General features: G+C 37.6%; 1 non-coding gene across 1 annotated transcript; it reads left to right on the top strand.

Annotated features, from left to right (window-relative positions):
* The first annotated feature begins 973 nt into the window (after window positions 1-973).
* LOC111561575 lies at window positions 974-1,104 on the top strand. The gene has a single exon (XR_002744217.1). It is a non-coding gene; the product is annotated as a small nucleolar RNA SNORA18 (small nucleolar RNA).
* The last annotated feature ends 5,891 nt before the right edge of the window (window positions 1,105-6,995 follow it).

Consider the following 6,995-nt stretch of genomic DNA (forward strand, 5'->3'; position numbering starts at 1 on the left):
TAGATAAAAAGATTCAATATTATACAGATATTAAAGCTCCCTACGTTAAATAATACATGTGATACGATGTTAATCAAAACTCCAACAGGGTATTTTATAGAATTGGCAAGCTAATTCTGAAGTTCATCTATGAGATGTGCCAAAAAAAAATCAAGATTCTTAAGAAAAAGAACAAGAAAAAGGACTTATGTTACCAGATATCAAAATGTACCATAAAGTCAGAATACTCGAAATAATGTGGTACTGTGCAAAATAGGCAAATAGATCAATAGAACAGAATTAAAAGCCCAGAAGAAGTCATACATATATATGATCTTAGCATATGATAAATGAGGCATTTAAAACCAGTCAGGAAATGACTGAGTGTTTAATAAATAGTGTTAGGAGGAGTTATCTATTTGGAAAAAATTAAAATTAAATGCTTTCCTCATAGTATGCTTTAAAATAAATTCCAGTTGTTTTTAAAATGTAAATTTTTTGAAAGGATAAAAAATGGGTAAATATATTATAATCTTGGGGGAAGAAAGCTATCTTGATAAAACATAAAACCCAGATACATTATGGTATGACAGAGGACATATAAAGAAGGTCACTTAACTATTGAGAAGAAACTGATGGTTACCAGAGGGGAAGTGGTGGAGGGATGGGTGAATGGGTGATGGAGATTAAGAGCATACTTATCATGATGAGCACTGGGTGATGTATGGAATTATTGAGTCACTATATTCTACACCTAAAACTAATGTAACACTATATGTTAACCATACTGCAATTTAAATAAAATGTCAGAAAGGAAGTAAATTATGTCAGACAATATTTGCAACTGATATGACAAAATTTTATACCTCATTTTTTACAATGCATACATATACATCTCATTTTATCTTAATTATCTAAACATAGATTAATATTTTATATAAACATATATTTATATAAAGAACCTATCAGTCAATAAGAAACAACCCAGTAGATAGTTGAGGTCTATCCCCATGGCTTAGACCTATAGACTCACATTGTTGAAAATGCCTCATAGAGTAACTATGTGGTTTTGCTTTACTCACAGACCCATTTGTTACATCTGTGGGAAAGAACTACAAGACAGAGTTGCTAAATGTATGAAAGACCAAATGATTAAATACTTTGACCTTAGCTATTGGCATATCCCATAGTCTATTCTTGGGTGTGATAGCTGGGGAAGGAATATGATTTGAACTCATTTATGTTTGCCAGGTGTCTGAAATAGAGAACTAGGCAGATCCATGTACTCTAAACATGGCCCTAAAGAAAATCACTTGAAGAAATTAGATCTCAAAGACGCTAGGTGGGGAAATGTTTGAAGTATGTCATCAGTAATGTCCATATTCAAGTGGAGATAAAGAATTGTGGACTGAATGCAGGACAACTATGAATTAAGCATAGGTTCTTTTTTTTTAATGTTTATTTATTTATTTTGACAGAGAGACAGAGAACACTATGAATCGGGAGGATCAGAGACAGAGAGAGAAAGAGAGAGAGAGAATCCCAAGCAGATTCCATGCTATCAGCACAGAGCCCAATGTGGGGCTGGATCTCATGAACCATGAGATCACGATCTGAGCCAAAATCAAGGGTCAGAGCTTAACCAACTGGGTGGAGCTTAACCACCCAGATGGCCCAACCATAGTTTCTTTTCAAAAGACCTATCTGGAAGATAAACCCTGACTCAAGCTTTAGAGGAACTACCAAGAACTCCATGGGCAGTGGAAGGAATCACAACATGTAAAATTCCTTAAAAAATGTATTGATTTTAGATAATTTTGTCTAATGTTACACATAATTTTGAAAAACGCTTTACACTGTAGAAAAAGGAAAAACAGTAGAAATCTTCCATCCAGTTAAAAATAACCCAACTGCAGGGCACATGGGTGGCTCAGGTGGTTAGTGACCAACTTTGGCTCAGGGTCATGGTTCATGAGTTCAAGCCCCACCTTGGGATCTGTGCTGACAGCTCAGAGCCTGGAGCCTGCTTCAGATTCTGTGTCTCCCTTTCTCTCTCTGTCTCTCTTCCACTTACACTCTGTCTCTGTCTCTCTTAAAAAATAAACATTAAAAACAATTTTTAAAAAATAACCCAACTGCTTCAGCGAATGGTGTTGGGAAAACTGGACAACAACGTGCAGAATGAACCTGGACCACTTTCTTACACCATACACAAAAATAAACTCAAAATGGATGAAACACCTAAACATAAGACAGGAAGCCATCAAAATCCTAGAGGAGAAAACAGGCAACAACCTCTTTGCCCTCAACCACAGCAATTTCTTACTTGGCATGTATCCAGAGGCAAGGGAAACAAGCAAAAATGAACTATTGGGACTTCATCAAGATAAAAAGTTTCTGAACAGCAAAGGAAACAATCAGCAAAACTAAAAGGCAACTGACAGAATGGGAGAAGATATTTGCAAATGACATGTCACACAAAGGGCTAGTATCCAAAATCTATAAAGAACTTATCAAACTCAACACCCAAAAAACAAATAATCCAGTGAAGAAATGGACAAAAGACACGAACAGACACTTCTCCAAAGAAGACATCTAGATGGCTAACAGACACATGAAAAAAATGCTCAACATCACTCATCGTCAGGGAAATGCATATCAAAAGCACAATGAGACACCACCTCACACCCGACAGAATGGCTACAATTAGCAACTCAGGCAACAATAGATGTTGGTGAGGATATGGAGAAAGAGGAGCCCTTTTGCACTGCTGGTGGGAACGCAAACTGGTGCAGTATGGAGGTTCCTCAAAAAATTAAAAATAGAACTACCCTACAACCCAGCAATTGCACTACTAGGTATTTATCCCAAGGATACAGGAATGCTGATTTGAAGGGGCACATGCACCCCAATGTTTACAGCAGCACTATCAACAATAGCCAAAATATGGAGAGAGCCCAAATGTCCATCAACAGATGAATGGATAAAGAAGATATGGTATATATATATACAATGGAATATTATTCAGTGATCAAAAAGAATGAAAATTTTGCCATCTGCAACAATGTGGAACTAGAGCGTATTATGCTAAGTGAAATAAGTCTGTCAGAGAAAGACAAATACCATAGGATTTCACTCATATGTGGAATTTAAGATACAAAACAGATGGGGCATCTGGGTGGCTCAGTCTGATCTCTTAAGTGTCTGACTCTTGATCTCGGCTCAGGTCATGATCTCACAGTTTGTGAGTTTGAGCCCCCCATCCGGCTCTGTGCTGATGGCCTGGAGCCTCCTTGGGATTCTGTCTCTTCTTTTCTCTGCCCCTCCCCAATTTGTGCATGCATGCTCTCCCTCTCTCTCTCTCTCTCTTTCTCTCTCTCTCAAAATAAATAAACATTAAAAAAAGTTTTTTAAAAGGATACAAAGCAGATGAATATAGGGGGATCTGGGTGGCTCAGTTGGTTAAGTGTGCAACTTCAGCTCAGGTCATGATCTCACAGTTTGTAGGTTCGAGATCTATGTCCGGCTCTGTGCTGACAGGTCAGAGCCTGGAGACTGCTTCAGATTCTGTTTCCCTCTCTCTCTGCCCCTCTCAAAAATAAATAAACATTGAAAAAAAAACAGATGAACATAAGGGAAGGGAAGCAAAAATAATATAAAAAGGGCATTATAAAAAGGGTAAAGGGCATTAAGGAAGACACTTGTTGGGATGAGTACTGGGTGTTATAGGTAAGTGAGGAATCACTAAATTCTATTTCTGAAATTATTACACTATATGTTAACTAACTTGGATTTAAATCTTAAAAAAATAAATAAAGTTTAGTTAATAAATAAATAAATAAATAAATAATAAAAATAACCCACCTGATGGGGCACCTGGCTCAGTCGGTTAAGCGTCCGACTTCGGCTCAGGTCATGATTTCACAGTTCATGAATTCAAGCCCTGCGTCGGGCTCTGAACTCACAGGACAAAGCCTGCTTGGATCCTCTGTAACCCTCTCTATCTGCCCCCCTCCCACTCACACACACTCTCTCTCAAAAATAAACAAAAATAAAATGTTGAGATACAAATCAAGTTAATACAACAATGAGACATCAGTTTTTGACCATCACCCTAAGTCAGAAAATGCCAAGGGCCTGCAATTTTACCCTACCTGCAAGCTAACAAGTTAGCTTACCACAGCATTATACACATTTTGACAGAAGACTATAAAACACCCTAAAAACAAAAAAGTGCTCTGGTGAGTGAATACATGTATAAAATCTGGTTGGTGCTTATGTTCCTAATTGAAAACAATTAATTTGCATTCTGGCATATACATCAGTCTCTTAGAAGTTTGGTTAGTATGAGTCAATTGCCAAGTATATGATCAACTCTGAATATTGATTAACTGACACAGTAAAATCCTTGAACTTTCAAGTCTGGGAACAGAGTCAGGACCCGTAGTGATTACACCAAGGTATGGTCAACCTGATGAACAGTCAGTCCTTCCCAAAGACATCTATCTCTCTGGCCCCTTGCACATCTTCATTAAACCAAAACATTTTCACCTGTTCCTCCCTTGAGATCATTTTCATCCCCTATGATTATCAGTCAATTCCAGTTTGTTAGTACCTGTTAAAAAGTATCATCCAAACTTGAACATACTATTATAGATACAATCTCAACAATACAGAATATACCATACATACTGGACCCTATTTTTGCATGAATGTACCCTAAATATGAACTTTTTCTCCAGCTGTTGTACTTGTAGAACCCTATCACATTTGTATTTAACTCCCTAATCCCCAAGTCTTCTTTACAGGTGGAAGGAAGCAGATGAGAGCTTGTGCTGTGAAATCAAACTTCCTAAGTTTGAATTTTTGCTCTGCCGTGTGCTGAGTGTAATGGTGGGAAAGTTATGAATGTCTCTAAACCTTAATTTTCCTACCTGTAAAATAAGAGTGATAATAAGAATACTTAATTCCAAGGGTTGTTGTGAGAGGATTAGGTAAGTTACCTCAGGAGAAATACTTGGTACAATTCAGGCTATTTATTTCCCATGCATCCCACTGGGTAGACATCATTATTTTTTTTAATTTTTTTTCAACGTTTATTTATTTTTTTGGGACAGAGAGAGACACAGCATGAATGGGGGAGGGGCAGAGAGAGAGGGAGACACAGAATCAGAAACAGGCTCCAGGCTCCGAGCCATCAGCCCAGAGCCCGACGCGGGTCTCGAACTCACGGACCGCGAGATCGTGACCTGGCTGAAGTCGGACGCTTAACCGACTGCGCCACCCAGGTGCCCCGACATCATTTTATTTAATTCCCACAGGAATGCTATGATGTTTACATTACTGCATCCATTTTACAGATGGGTAATCTTGAGGTTCATCCAGTTTAAGTATTAGGTCAAATAGGTGCTAAGTAGCAGAGCCAGGGTTGTAATAAGACCTGCCTGACTCCAAAGACCAAGTTCTGTTTCTTGCACAATTTAGGGGCATTCTTCCCCTTCCTGTATTTCTACATTTTTTAGGTTTTCACACACTGTAAAAAGGAGGTTAAGAGTACAGGCTTCCAAGGCAGACTGCCTTGTTGGATGATCTTGAACAAGTTAATCTTTATATATATCTTTTATATATTGCTGTTTCCAGCCAAGTCTACTTAAGAAACCTTCTAGAGTGTTCCCAGGGATCTGCATCAAATTTACAAAATATCTCTGAACTTTCCTAAATACATACTTTCCTATATCTAAGATATGTCAGATTACATCTAGAGGTTTTTTCCTCAGTTCTATGAACTCTGGATGATACGATTGAAAAGAGGGAGAAATAAAGGGCATCATAACCCATAAAATGCATTAGATCCAGGAATAACAGAAAGCTGACCAGCTATGACTCATCAAGGGTAAGTTCCATCAGTTCCTACTGCTATACCACAATTCACTTCCCATACTGCTCAGCCCTATATATTTATCTCTTGCAACTCAGTTTTGAGGGCATTTGATTACAAAATGTTCTTTTGTATATCAACCCAGCTGCCAGGAGCTCCCCCTGGCCCCACACTCAACAAAATTCGTTCAAATAACTAAGCTTTCCATATTTCAAGGCTGAAGGAAAAGGAACTTGTAAGTTTTGTGGGATAGTTATTACTGTCCCCATTTTAGTGGGGCTTCTCAAGGCCATTATTTTGTATTTGTATTTGTACTTTACCGACAATCACAGAGCTGTTTAGGGGTGGAGACCTTCCACAATGCCACTCCAGATAGAAATAGCCCATGGGCTGTAACAGCAACGCCTCCAAACTGGTCCTCATGTTACCCACCTCAGTTTTACAGTATCTTCTTGTCTCCTAAATTTTACTCTTTTTAATCAATGCACTTTTTGCTACCTAAATAAATTTAGAAAATACTAGTCTAAACAGTAATAGGTGTGAAATTACAGGCTTTAGACACCACGTATATATTATGCATAGGTTGTTTCAAGTGCTATTTCAAGTAGGTAGATGTAGCTTATTCCATGATTCATTGTTTTCTGAAATTAGTAGCTGTGCACATACAGGTATCTGTGGGATTGTATTCAGAGATTTTATTAAGTCTTCTCTCCATAGAGACAACTGAAGAATCTTAAGGTGGATTTGCAATTTAAAAGAAGCCATTAGCTAACACCAGGTACTGTGAAACTCCATTTTGTGCAGGAAGACACGCAACCTAAGAACATTATAAATAGGAATCTAGAGTAAGCCCAAATTTTCAGCCCAGAGAAGGATGGAAAGGAAAATTTATTCTCAGTGGCCTTTATGGGACCTAGACTTCCATGTGAATCACAGACTGAATAAACTTGGGTTTTTCCATTTGAGAAGACCTTACTCTTCTAAATGCACTTTCTATAAAAAGTATGCATTGAACAATAGAAATTAAAGGTATCAGGAAAGCCTTTTTTATTAATCATACTTATTTTTAATTTAGATCCTTTTTTTCTCCAAATAATAAACATTACATTTATCAAAAACATAAGAGGGTAAACTGTCT

This window comes from Felis catus, chromosome B4 (genome assembly GCF_018350175.1).
Source record: "Felis catus isolate Fca126 chromosome B4, F.catus_Fca126_mat1.0, whole genome shotgun sequence".
Taxonomy (NCBI): Eukaryota; Metazoa; Chordata; class Mammalia; order Carnivora; family Felidae; genus Felis; species Felis catus.